At 38.5% G+C, this 15,306-nt stretch overlaps 1 long non-coding RNA gene across 1 annotated transcript in view; it reads right to left on the bottom strand.

The window, feature by feature from the left end:
- Positions 1–6,293, bottom strand: part of LOC309477373 — a 339,545-nt gene extending 333,252 nt beyond the window's left edge. Inside the window, exons 1-2 of the long non-coding RNA XR_014198618.1 lie at positions 5,808–6,293; positions 5,425–5,463 (exon numbers count right to left, since the gene is read on the bottom strand). This is a non-coding gene — a long non-coding RNA (uncharacterized lncRNA). The remainder of the gene's footprint in view (positions 1–5,424; positions 5,464–5,807) is intronic.
- Between the last annotated feature and the right edge of the window lie 9,013 nt (positions 6,294–15,306).

Raw genomic sequence — 15,306 nt, 5'->3', positions numbered from 1 at the left:
GGAATTGTTTAATTTGGACAACGGTGAATTGTTTTAATTTGGACTCTGTGCATGCTGTTTGAGACAAGTGACCATCGACCTGCATTATATGACTGACAGACAAGAACGGTTTGACCTAAAATATAAAAATTGAAACTACTGCGGAAAAAAAGACACCTACATCTTGGATGCCCTTGAGGTAAGCTAAAACATACCAAAATTTAATTTCAAAGTGAACCTTTAATGCCTGTCCATGAACACCAGTGTAGTTTTGTAGTCGATCTAAGAGTATTTTGTATCTATAGTGTCGAACACAGTGTAAAATCAAGTAAAACTAGTACTGAGATACAGCCTTGGTCAGAAGCTAGAAGTAAATCATTTGTAATTTTAACGAGCGCAGATTCTGTGCTATGATGCGGCCTGAATCCTGACTGAAATTTTTCATAGATATCATTTTCTTGCAAGAAAGAGCACAATTGAGCGGACACAACTTTTTCTAGTATTTTAGACATAAATGGAAGATTTGAAATGGGTCTGTAATTTGCTAGGTTATTATGATCTAAATGTGGTTTCTTAATGAGAGGTTTTATAACTGCCAACTTGAATATTCTTGGAACATGACCTAAGGATAAAGACGAGTTAATAATATTGAGAAGAGGCTCTTCCACTACAGGTAACACTTTTTTCCGTAGTTTAGTGGGTATTGGATCTAATAAACATGTTGTTGGTTTAGATGCAATGATACGTTTATTTAGCTCTTCCCGTCCTATAGTTGTAAAGCGGTGTAGTTGACATCAATTCGGATAAGTCCTAGTTTGCTTAGTGTTCATATTCTCATTGTTGTAACATCAAACCTAAAAATACACACAAAAAAAACCCAGCTTATGACGTATATTTTGCGACGGAACTTACCGAACACCCAAAACAATGCTTTGTGCTGGACTAAATGCACTTGTTGTATGTTCGTACATATGACGGTATTGCTGTGAACTTACAAAGAGCTTAAAATGTGTAAACGAGTCAAAACAGGCGGGAATGCTGCAAGAAGACGGCTGTTCTGATGCCTGTACTGAACGGTGATGGTCAACATTGCTCCTATGATGAGAAAAACTACGTTTAAGCATTCTGTCCTTTTTAAAGTTGCATCTTGTGACATCACATCCAGGGCTTGACATTAACTTTTTTCCAAAGTAACTAGCCACTCAGCACTTCCACTTGTCACAATGTTGACCGATACCATGGGGAAAAACTGCCATATTGATATTTTTTATATTATCTCTTAATTTGGCATCCGGTATATTCGTCACTTTAAGACCCGTCACACGGACCCACTATACTGTTTTATATAGCCAACATGTCTTTATGTGCACGGATTTTGGGAGTGAGCACAAAATCTGCGGGGACGAGTAAAATTATGCTCAATATGCGCAGTCCCACCAACAGTAATCATCCGTAGCAAATATAGTGAGTGAGTAAAGGGATGTACAGTTTCAGATATTTCAGTATCGATATGTATCGAAAAATCTATATTTCTGACATCACTACATTGCACTTAGTTTATTATTCCAGATGCCTTTTAGAAAGACTACAACTGAAAAATTTATATTTTATAAAATTCAACCCGCCAAAGTGGCTAGTAGGATTGGTGGGTGTTAATGTCCAGCCCTGATTACATCCTATTTTTGGTTTGTTTAAGATTTTGGACTGTGTTGCATTCATATTTCAGTCGAACTGCACCAGAGTTCACTTGGAAGTGGACATAATCACTTTAATGATAACTAGGCTACAGTGAAAAAATTGTGATAAGACTAAATAAACAAGCTGTTTTTATGCATGTTTGGCCCAGGTTTTTGTTGCATTTACACTGTTCTGACCATTATAAGGGTCACCGTGGAGATGGGTGTCGGATTGTTTCAAAGCCTCGAAACAACACGGCACATATGCTTCAACTGTTTCAGTGTTCCACGAAGCCTCGATCTGCCCACCACTTCCTATCCATAGAAAAGTCAAATGAACAACAGATATCTTCCTTGACTAACCCAAAAACAGGAAAAAAGCAAGTGTTGGCAAACAAAAGTGACACCCACCTCCCTGCGTCTGTAGGCAACACTAATGGGGCTATAACACACCAAGCTTTCTCTAGCTATGTTTCCATCAACTTGTCAATCGAATTATCTGAAGTTCGGTAAAAAAAATCATGCGAATAAAGCTGGTGAAAGTGTGTTTCCATCAAACGGCTTTAAAGCGAATAAAAACCTGTGCGTAATGACGTCACATGCTGTTTTGCGATCAAATTGGTATATCGAATTGATTTGAGACATTTTAAGGTGTTTCCATTCATTTTCGCACTGAATCGCACAACATTCAAGCAAACATTTGCGAACAAAGTTTTGCTAGACAAAATGGATCGCGCCATCTACCAACAAATGATCAATATTGCACAAGTTGTAATAGTGCAGAGTCCTGCACGGGTCCATTTTTGGAGACCCGCCCCCGCCCGTACCCGCAAAGTTCAGCACCAGATCTGACCCGTGCCCGCGATAAATCGCACACAAGCTAAAATCATTCCATTTAAAGTGCTTTATTTTTTATCTCGCACCTCTCTCAACATCACAATAGCCTCATGAATGGGCTAATGAGTGCTAAAGTGCGCTTTGTTTTGGGCCATTCAAGTAGCCTAGGCTACCTCCAGTTCACGCGCGGGCGCCTCTCCGTGTCCTGATTATATGTATACTGCTATATTTAGCTCTTATGTATTAAATCCAGGAAAATGGTTGATTAAACATTGATTAAAATTAAGATACAATTAATGCAAAACGAAATTCACTTTAAAGAAAGTCTTTCTACAAAAACAAACTTAATAAAGTGGTCAAAATCATGTCTGCCCACTCCATTTGTCTCCCGATATTCGGGATCATCTTATCTTATTCATGCTTTTTTCACTTTTCATATAATCAACATGAAACTAAAAAAAAATATATAGGCTATATATTTTATTTTATTTAAACATGAATATGAAACTAAATCGTTTTTTAATGACTGGGCTACAACACATAGGCTTATTAGCCTGCCCTACAATCATTGAATATTATTTTGCTTGATTGACGGGTTTTTATTTAAAAGAAATAGCGTAGCCTACGTTTGTAGGCCTATATAGGCTATGGGCAATTTATATACACAATACTTAGGCCTACTAAAATATAATTAATATTATTTTATTGCATTTGTATTAGTTGTTTGAAGAGTAAAAAAAAAAAAATCGGTCGATCTTAACGCAAGTTTACAACCGGCCAGTCGGTCGGACTAAAAGGGGGAAAAAATTAATTGGGTCGGTCCTAAATTGACAGGATCGGTCGGGTAACGGCAAACAATAATATTTTTAAGGATGCCCAAAACACATATTTGCGAGTGTGTAATGGCAATTTAGACATACAAATATTGCACATATTTTTCATCCGCTACACGCCCGCAAAGAGTTCATTATCCGCCCGCATCCCCGCCTGTGAATTTTAGGAATGTCACAATTCCACCCGTTTTAGCCACTTTTATGCGGGTACCCAACCCATTGCAGGACTCTAGGTGCTTATGTGACAGCTGATAGCGACATTATTTGACTATTATGGCATTTCTTAGATTTTTGCTATAATAGCCGTTTTATTTTTCTGTTAAATTAAATTCAAAAAGTATCTCGTCTCCTCGTTTGTCCACTTTGTTGACACCGGCCATGTGTGCAAACCAGACAGTAGCCTATAATGGGTGCAAACTGGGCGGAAATTAACTAAAACTTCTTCTTTTGTGGCGGGTTGTACCCATAAAATGACCTAAAACTTAATCGCAATCCATTATTTATTCGGCAAATAACGTTTCCATCAGCGTTTATCGCATAAACCGTATATCGATCAAGATAAAATCCGATGAGACCGACCGTATTTCATTTTAGTCGATATTCAAGAAATTCCATCGAATTTTACTGTTTCCATAAGGCATTTTTCATTCGATATCACATAATTCGGATAAAAACGTGTTGATGGAAAGATAGCTTCTGTCACTACAACAGGCTTTCTTAAAGAAGCATTAAGGCTCAGAACATGCAACATTCAACAAAGTCTGGGAAAGTGGACAGGCCAACCTCTCTCTGGTGTATATCCAGTTCCCGCTGTTTAAATGGAAGCTCCTCTTCCCAGACTCTGATGAGGAACAGGTGGCATCAATTAGGCTCTTGCGAGAGGACAGGGATGAACAGAGGAAAACAGACAAACTCCATTTCCCAGCATGCTGTTGGGCAGCACGGAAACACAATAATCACACACGCACATATTCCGAAAATTAACAACGATATACGTCCTGGGACATAACACGGGGTTCACACTTATTCAAATGAACCGCACTAACAGAGCAATCACACCAGAGTGTGTGTGTATATATTATATATATATATATATATATATATATATATATATATACAACCAAACCTGCTAAGTGTGAAGACACCCATAGTCACATTTTTATCACACTTTTATCAAATGTAGGAGATCCTGACAGAGTAATCAGGACATGTGACATGGATAATGATACAAGGTCTAATTAACTCTACATGTTACAGAAGCTGAGGCAGGAGAGTTTTCCATTTTGGTGCAGATAAAGAACGAAGTACCCACAGAATCTGAAAACGCTGCTCTGACACAGCAGAAACCAATCCAGTTATAGTAAATGTAACATGTGAAAACTATGTTCACAGTAGTTATTACAATGAGATGGATGAAATGCTCTTCTCTTCATGTGGTTTTCATCCTCTCTCTCTCTCCATCTCTCTCCTGGTCCTGACTGCTTCAGAGCTCTGAGAACAGCCACACATCAGAACAACTGGATGGAGAGGTAGAGTGTGAATTGCATTGAGAGGAACCACATAAACGTATAAACAGTAACCATAAGTAGAAGACCAAGCATGCAGCAAAAACAGGATCCAAGAGTGATTATCCAGGCTCCAGTGCAGCAGATCACTCTATATCTGAGAGGTTTGAACTTCAGAAAGTCCTAACAAAAACTGGGATAATGCTAGTAGACTTTGGAACAGAAACCAGATTGAGAACAAAGTGAGCAAAGAGTTCACAGAGGTAACGATTCCACAAAAAGAGAGATTGAGGTTGAAGAACTCTGATGCAGCTCCACTTCCTGTTCGTGTCATGATGAGCCATATAACATGAGTGTAGGAACACCAAACAAGAAACTGAAGCCAAAAAGACACGATCCTAGGATGTCAATTTCAAATACAGATGTTGTAAGGTTGGTGGCTTCATGTATGGTGAAGTTCACTGCAGAGTTACTCTTCACTCCAAAAAATAAATAATTAAATAAATAATGCAATTTTGATCTAAAGAGAGAAGTGCACAAACCAGGGTCAATGGTCAGACTACATGTACTTTAATTTAAGCTCCATCCACACACAAAATAGAATCAGCATTTTTTAAGTCATTACATCAACACCTCTCATAATGGGAGTGGGGGAACGGATTTTGACAGCTGAACTATTTGCCGTCGGATTCTGTTCCCCCTATGTTTCTTACACAATAAGGTTCTAATATTTATCAAATTGCCTCACATTACTAGCCTCAATAGCCTAGTGGTCATTGCCCTGACAAGTTTGTTTTTTTTAGCTTTGGGCGACCCGAGTTCAAGTCCCGGGTCGTTGAACTTTCTTGATACTATACTTTCCTATCATAATAAAAGGCAAAAAAAATATATTCTTTAAACTGATGCAAGTTAAGCTCCATGTACACACAAAATAGAATTAGCATTTTTTAAGTCAACACCTCTCATTACATCAACACCTCTCATAATGGGAGTGGGGGAACGGATTCCGACAGCTGTTTTTTTGCCGTCGGATTCTGTTCCCCCCATATTTCTGACACACTGAGGTTCTAATATTTATCAAATTGATGCTGTTTAAGCTCCATCCACACACAGAATAGAATAAGCATATTTTAAGCCGATACATCAACATCTCTCATCATTGGGGTGGGGGAACGGATTTCGACAGCTGAACTATTTGCCGTCGGATTCTGTTCCCCCTATGTTTCTTACACAATAAGGTTCTAATATTTATCAAATTGCCTCACATTACTAGCCTCAATAGCCTAGTGGTCATTGCCCTGACAAGTTTGTTTTTTTTAGCTTTGGGCGACCCGAGTTCAAGTCCCGGGTCGTTGAACTTTCTTGATACTATACTTTCCTATCATAATAAAAGGCAAAAAAAATATATTCTTTAAACTGATGCAAGTTAAGCTCCATGTACACACAAAATAGAATTAGCATTTTTTAAGTCAACACCTCTCATTACATCAACACCTCTCATAATGGGAGTGGGGGAACGGATTCCGACAGCTGTTTTTTTGCCGTCGGATTCTGTTCCCCCCATATTTCTGACACACTGAGGTTCTAATATTTATCAAATTGATGCTGTTTAAGCTCCATCCACACACAGAATAGAATAAGCATATTTTAAGCCGATACATCAACATCTCTCATCATTGGGGTGGGGGAACGGATTTCGACAGCTGAACTATTTGCCGTCGGATTCTGTTCCCCCTATGTTTCTTACACAATAAGGTTCTAATATTTATCAAATTGCTGCAAATTACCAGCTGCAATATCCTAGTGGTCAGTGCCATGACAATATTTTTTTTTTTTAGCTTTGGGAGACCCAAGTTCAAGTCCCGGGTCATCGAACTTTCTTTATACTATACTTTCCTATCATAATAAAAGGCAAAAAAAAGATATTATTTAAACTGATGCAAGTTAAGCTCCATCCACACACAGAAAAGAATAAGCATATTTTAAGCCGATACATCAACATCTCTCATCATTGGGGTGGGGGAACGGATTTCGACAGCTGAACTATTTGCTGTCGGATTCTGTTCCCCCTATGTTTCTTACACAATGAGGTTCTAATATTTATCACATTGCAGGTACATACTCTACCCAATAGCCTAGTGGTCAGTGCACAGACATTCATTGTTTTTCAGCTTATTTCGACCCGAGTTCAATTCCCGGGTCGTCTAACTTTTTTGATACTATACTTTCCTATCATAATAAAAGGCAAAAAAAAAATAATAATAATAAAATAAAATCTTTAAACTGATGCAAGTTAAGCTCCATCAACACACAAAAATAAAAGCAGCATTTTTTAAGCCATTACATGAACACCTCTCATAATGGGAGTGGGGGAACGGATTTCGACAGCTGAACTATTTGCCGTCGGATTCTGTTCCCCCCATATTTCTGACACACTGAGGTTCTAATATGTATCAAATTGATGCTGTTTAAGCTCCATCCACACACAGAATAGAATAAGCATATTTTAAGCCGATACATCAACATCTCTCATCATTGGGGTGGGGGAACGGATTTCGACAGCTGAACTATTTGCCATCAGATTCTGTTCCCCCTATGTTTCTTACACAATGAGGTTCTAATATTTATCAAATTGCCTCACATTACCAGCCTCAATAGCCTAGTGGTCAGTGCCCTAACAATATTTTTTTTTTTAGCTTTGGGTGACCCGAGTTCAAGTCCCGGGTCATCGAACTTTCTTGATACTATACTTTCCTATCATAATAAAAGGCAAAAAAAAAAATTCTTTAAACTGATGCAAGTTAATCTCCATCCACACACAAAATAGAATCAGCAATTTTTAAGTCATTACATCAACACCTCTCATAATGGGAGTGGGGGAACGGATTCCGACAGCTGTTTTTTTTTGCAGTCGGATTCTGTTCCCCCCATATTTCTGACACACTGAGGTTCTAATATTTATCAAATTGATGTGGTTTAAGCTCCATCCACACACAGAATAGAATAAGCGTATTTTAAGCTGATACATCAACATCTCTCATCATTGGGGTGGGGGAACGGATTTCGACAGCTGAACTATTTGCTGTCGGATTCTGTTCCCCCTATGTTTCTTACACAATGAGGTTCTAATATTTATCACATTGCAGGTACATACTCTACCCAATAGCCTAGTGGTCAGTGCACAGACATTCATTGTTTTTCAGCTTATTGCGACCCGAGTTCAAATCCCGGGTCGTCTAACTTTCTTGATACTATACTTTCCTATCATAATAAAAGGCAAAGGCAAAGGCAAAGGCAAAAAAATATATTCTTTAAACTGATGCAAATTAATCACAACCTGTTTTGTGTGTGCCAATCCACTCAATGGGTCTCATTCATGAAACATTCGTAAATATACGAGTAAATATGTGAGTGATTTGCGCATAAAGAGACCTTCCCGAAAACTCTTCTCCTGATTCACAAATACTTCGTAAACGTCAGATGTGATGGTGAAATGTGTGTGTGTGTTAATGAATTCCAATCAGTCATAAATGGGACGCGCGTGCACGCTCATTCTCAATTACCATAAATCCCGCCCATTAAATCCGACTGACAACTATATATGGGCATCATATTATGACACCAATTTCAACATGTCTTCTCAAAAGCGAATGAAAAAGAGAAATTTCTCAGATGCAGAAATTTAAGTTTTATTATCAGAAGTTCATTCAAAACGCCACATTTTATTTTCAAGCGTACATAGTGGCGTATCAGGTCCTAAAAAAAAAGGAAGCTTGGCAGCATATTACAGATGCAGTTAATGGAGTTTCATCTGCTAATCGAACAGTCCCAGAAGTGAAAAGAAAATGGTTCGACATGAAGCTTGACTGCAACACTTGTGACTTGCGGACTTGTGTTCCGTTTGCAGATGCTATTACTGGCTCTCATAATAAAAGTAAAAAGAAAAACCGTATGTAATTACTATATAATATTTTTTTCAAAATGCTGTGTAAATATGTACCCGATTAAGGTGAATTAAAATGCAGCCTTATTAATGAGCAAAACGTTCGGATTATTTACGCGTGGCTGGGAGCAGGTGTAGATTTCTTTCGTACCAACTAACATTTGGAAAATACGAACATTTTAATGAATCCGAAAATTTACGCCAGAACCACTTTACACACGATTTACACAAAAATTCGTTCTGCTCGTGTTTCATGAATGAGACCCAGTGTGTGCCAGTGTGTGCCAATCTGAACGGCACACACACACCTGGACACAGTATGAATGACCACAGGACTTCACTTCAGCAGCAAAATGGACATGCGGTTGACATATCACACAAGGACAATGATAACACCATGCAGCCACAACAACCTCTGCTCACGGACACAATCTCAGCTGAGCCCTGCCCACAGAGCTCACCACAGACAGACTGTGACATATTAGAACTGCTCCAAGATTCAGCACCCAAGGACGACTTCCTGGAAAACAGCCAGGGAAGCCAGGACAGCATATTACAGCCTCCGATAACACCAGATCAACAGCCCCTCTCACCAGACACGTTATCCCTCTCTCCAGCATCTCCACTTCTGTGCTTCTCACAGAAAATGGAAGAACTGGTGTATGTTGGAACCAAACTATCCCACTCTTTTGCTGCAAGCCCCCAGATATCAACCAAAAAACGGCAGGCACCGCAAGCCTGCGGGCCCAGCTCGCCCTCCACCTCCTGTGAGAGCTCTTCGGCCTCTGCCACAACGCCAGGGCCCACACCCTCCTCCATCTGCTCGAGGTGAACCAAAAACAACTGATACCAGCTCTCAGTGATATGTGTTGGGTCCTCGCTATGATAACAGTAACTTTCTCAAATGTTTACAGAACAAGCGGGAACCCAGTGTGCCTGTATCTTTCTGCTGTTCTATTACAAGATAGAAAGTCTAAGGCCTTCAATAGCCGTACAGCAAACCCAACTAAACTGGTGCCTATTACACGTCAAACTAAGATTTCTGTGGGGACAAAAAGTAAGACTGTTAAGTTAGCACTTTTAAACATCCGCTCACTTTAAAAATAAATCACTTCTAGTAAACGACTTAATAACCACAAACAACCTGGATTTTATGCTTCTAAATGAAACCTGGCTAGAAGACAGCTGCAGTGCAACAGTCCTCAATGAAACATCCTCTCCTAACTTTACATTTATGAGTGTCTGCAGAGCGGGTAGGAAAGGTGGGGGTATAGCTGCTCTTTTTAAAGATATCTATCAATGTAAGCAAATATCATTTGGGAATTACCCGTCTTTCGAATATCTGGGTATTGTGTTAAAAGGTGCTCCACGCATTTTACTTATCATTATTTACAGGCCTCCAAAATACTCTCCAGCCTTTGCTGAGGACTTTACAGAACTGTTATCAACAATTACCTCAGAGTTTGACTGTTTTGCCATTGCTGGAGATTTTAACATTCACATAAATAATGCAGAAACCAATATGGCAAAAGAAATCAAAACTTAAAAAAAAAACTTTTGATCTGACTCAGCATGTACGTCGACCCAACACACATTTGCGGACACACTCTAGATTTACTTATCAGTGAGGGTCTAAACATTTCATCGATTGTTATTAAGGATGTAGCACTGTCTGATCATTTCTGTATTTTCTTTGATATATTGATCTCTCCTGCCATTGAAGCTAGATCTGTGTCTGTCAAGAAGAGATGCTTAAATGAGAACACTAGTGTACTATTTATGAAGGCTATATCCTTAACACCAAGCATATCTGCTGACTCTGTTGATTTTCTCCTTGATTCTTTTAACTCAGAAGTTAAAAGTGTAATTGATGATATTGCTCCTGTGAAAGTCAGGAAGAAGAGTGGGAGACAAAAAGCACCTTGGAGAAACTCATCAGCAGTGCAAAATATGAAAAGATAATGCAGAAAAGCAGAGTGCATGTGGCGGAAGACAAAACTTGTAGTCCATTATAACATCTACAAAGACAGCCTTCATGCTTTCAATATGGAACTAGGCAAAGCTAGACAGACTTTCTTCTCAAATATTATAAACAGCAATTTAAACAACACACGCACTGTTTTTGCTACTGTAGAGAGACTGACAAACCCCCCAAGCCAGATTCCCAGTGAAATGCTCTCAGACAACAAGTGCAGTGAGTTCGCTTCTTTCTTCTCTGAGAAAATCAATAATATCAGAAAGGTGATCAGCACATCCTTGTGTTGCGCTGGGGTCAGACAAATCAGACTACCTGAGAAAGTAGTTACTATGTCTGATTTCAAAGAAATTGATGGCAAAATTTTAGAAGAAACCGTACAGCACCTTAAAACATCAACCTGCGCTCTTGACACACTTCCTAGATCTTTTTTCAAAAGTGTGTTAAACAGTTTAGAAGCAGATCTTCTAGAAGTGGTAAATGCTTCACTTCTCTCTGGGAGTTTTCCAAACTCCCTGAAAACTGCAGTTGTCAAGCCCCTCCTGAAAAAGAGCAATCTGGATAAGACCATATTAAGCAACTATAGACCGATCTCAAATCTTCCTTTCATAGGCAAGATCATTGAAAAAGTTGTCTTCAATCAGCTGAACAAATTCTTATGCTCGAATTGATACTTTGACAATTTTCAATCTGGTTTCCGACTGCACCACAGCACAGAGACAGCGCTCATAAAGATAATAAATTACATTCGCTTAAATACTGATTCAGGCAAATGATCAGTGCTGGTATTACTCGACCTCAGTGCTGCATTTGACACTGTCGATCATAACATACTTCTTGACAGGCTGGAAAACTAGGTGGGGCTTTCTGGGATAGTCCTAAAATGGTTCAGGTCATACTTAGATGGGAGAGGTTATTATGTGAGTATAGGAGACCATAAGTCTGAGTGGACATCCATGACATGCAGAGTCCCTCAAGGCTCAATTACTGTGCCACTCCTGTTCAACCTGTATTATGCTCCCAATGAGCCAAATAATGAGAAAGAACCAAATCTCTTACCACAGCTATGCAGACGACACACAGTTGCACTGGGTTTACTTAGTTTACTTTTAAACTAAGTAAACTAAGTTTTAGTTAACTTAAACTTAGTAAACTCCCTATCGCCTAACGATTACAGCCCCATTGACTCCCTGTGCCAATGCATTGATGAAGTCAACAGTTGGATATGCCAAAACTTTCTTCAGCTAAACAAAGACAAAACTGAAGTCATTGCGTTTGGAAACAAAGATGAAGTTCTCAAGGTGAACGCATACCTTCACTCTAGGGGTCAAACAACTAAAAATCAAGTCAGGAATCTTGGTGTGACACTAGAGTCAGACCTTAGTTTCAGTAGTCATGTCAAAGCAATAACTAAATCAGCATACTATCATCTGAAAAATATTGCAAGAATTAGATGCTTTGTTTCCAGACAAGACTTAGAGAAACTTGTGCATGCTTTCATCACCAGCAGGGTGGATTATTGTAATGGACTCCTCACTGGCCTTCCCAAAAAGACCATAAGACAGTTGCAGCTCATACAGAATGCTGCCGCCAGGATTCTGAGCAGAACCAGAAAATATGAACATATCACACCAGTCCTCAGGTCTTTACACTGGCTCCCAGTTAGATTTAGGATTGATTTTAAAGTATTATTACTGGTATATAAATCATTCAATGGCCTAGGACCTCAGTACATTGCAGATATGCTCACTGAATATAAACCCAACAGATCACTCAGATCATTAGGATCATATCAGCTAGAAATACCAAGTGTTCACTCTTAGCATGGCTTTTAGCTACTATGCCAGCCGCAGCTGGAACCAGCTTCCAGAAGAGATCAGATGTGCTCCTACAGTAGTCACATTCAAATCCAGACTCAAAACACATCTGTTAAGCTGTGCATTTACTGAATGAGCACTGTGCCACTGTTCGTCCGACTGTTTGTACTGTACTGTATTTTATTTTATTTTTCTAAACTGTTTTAATTATTCTTATTTCTTTTTATTATTTTAATTTCTTCTATGTAAAGCACTTTGAATTGCCATTGTGTATGAAATGTGCTATATAAATAAACTTGCCTTGCATTTTGAAGGTTAAATCTGAGGGTAAAATTACACACTGAAGCAGAATTGGAATTGCATTTCAATGTAAAATCCCTCTAGATTATGATATAATTCTGGTAATTAAAACAATATATTGGGTTTCAAGTAATTTACTTCACCTTCAATGACAAAAACAGAGCTCCATAACAAAATGTATCTAACCTCCCCATAATCCCTATAATACGATTGATAACAACAATAGTATATTGTTTTACATTATGCTCAACACAACAGAAGAAATTGATTCAAATTGAAAAGAGGTGTGTTTGTCATCCTGAAGATTGAATGCTTAGTCTCGATGCTCAGAGATTACAGATGTCATTGTACTTGTACACAAATACTTGTGCATGATTTTACATTCTAACCATCACACATCAGCTATGCAAAAAAGTGGAAATAATGCATTTTAAAGGCCATGGTACTCAACTTCAAAAGCCAAAAGGAACACATTACACCACAGATGGAAAAATACATCAATTATCATGCATGGCTTAATGTACAGGCCATTTCCTTCACACACACACACACACACACACACACACACACACACACACACACACACACACACACACACACACACACACACACACACACACACACACACACACACACACACACACACACACACACACACACACACAAATGAAACATCATGTAACATGCACAAAAAACGTTTGGCAAAACGCATGGGACAGTTCGGTAAGTCACTTGGATAATCACAATGGCTTAGGGGTCACTTTTTGAAAATTCTAGGTACATTTAATGACATGGTATGATAATATAATAATTCAATTTAAAAATGGAAAGAAACCTAGTATAGCCTTGATCTGTGACACATAAACTGATTATTCAAAACTGCCATAAGTGCTGGTTAGTCTTTGAAATGTCTTTTTTTTTATTTCATAATATAGTCAGTGTGAGTTGAAGTTAATTAACAATTTGTTTAGCCATCAAGCTAGAAAGCAAAATAACTAGATTGTTAAATGCTATCAGTGTGAAACACATTTATACATGTTGTGGTTGACAAAATACAGACGTTTTCATACATTTATTCTGTTGCTTTACAGGCAGTCATGCTTGAGGTTTGTGGTAGGATTAATATTTATATTATTATAACTCTAAGGCTCAACATTTGCATGATTCCATGATTGTTGCCCTGGAATCGAGTCATTTGACATCTTTGACATTAGCAGCTGCGACTGTAGTGTTTGTGTTATTTTTAATATCCTTTTCATTGGAATCACTTCACTTTTTCAAAGTCTCATTATTTGTTAGAATTAGTTAACTTGATGTAATATGTGACCCTGGATCACAAAACCAGTCTTATGTTGCACGGGTATATTTGTGGAAATAGCCAACAAAACATTGTATGGGTCAAAATTATAGATTTTTCTTTTATGCCAAAAATCATTAGGATGTTAAGTCAAGATCATGTTCCGTGAAGATATTTCGTAAATTTCCCACCTTAAATATATAAAACATTTATTTTTGTGAATGGATGCAGCACTATCGCCAATAGAAATGGACAACTTTAAAGGCGATTTTCTCAATATTTCGATTTTTCTGTACCCTCAGATTCCAGATTTTCAAATAGTTGTATCTCCTAACAAACCATACATCAATGGAAAGATTATGTATTCAGCTTTCAGATGATGTATAAATCTCAATTTAAAAAAAAAATTACCCATGATGCTGCGTTCACACCGGACGCGAATAGCGCGTCAAATTCGCGCCTGCCGCGTCTAGTTTGACGCTTGACCACTTTGTGTTAATTCGCGTGTCAAGAGCGAAATTGACGCGCGTAAAAACAAAAGTTTGAAGCGAAATTTACACGCGTCAGAGGCGAAATCCGGAGGCGAAAGTTTCGAAACCCGTTGGCGGCCATCTTTTTTAGATGTTTATCGAGCATTAGCATTAGCATTAATCGAGAGAGTCACCGCTCGTATATGCTCTGGAGAGCAGAAACAGCTGCGTAGGGGACATTGTCGCTGTACTCGGGTCCACCAGACCCTCCGGAGGGTTTCAGGAGTTTCACAATTTGCTCCAGGAGCTAGGTTTGATGTTCAATGTTCAATGTTCAATTTATTTATAAAGCACATAATAATACAACAGAAGTTGACCACAGTGCTGTACAAAGGGTAAGATAACAATCATAAAAACACATTTAAATTCTAAACATTACCATAGAAAACCTTCTAATCTAAGCGGCATTGATAATTACCTATTACACCACTAGCACAGCACTCATGAATGATCAAATGCCAAAGTGAAAAAGTAAGCTTTCAGATGTCGTTTAAACTCTATAAGAGAGGAACATTCTCTGATATAAGGAGGTAAACTATTCCACAGCTTGGGAGCAGCGGCTGCAAAAGAGCGATCTCCTCTCATTTTCCTATACGTCCGCGGGACTACCAAGA

Source organism: Leuciscus leuciscus (assembly GCF_965113295.1).
Source record: "Leuciscus leuciscus genome assembly, chromosome: 16".
In the NCBI taxonomy this organism is placed as follows: Eukaryota; Metazoa; Chordata; class Actinopteri; order Cypriniformes; family Leuciscidae; genus Leuciscus; species Leuciscus leuciscus.
Note: the sequence above shows the minus strand (reverse complement) of the source record. Positions and strands in the feature narration are given on the sequence as shown.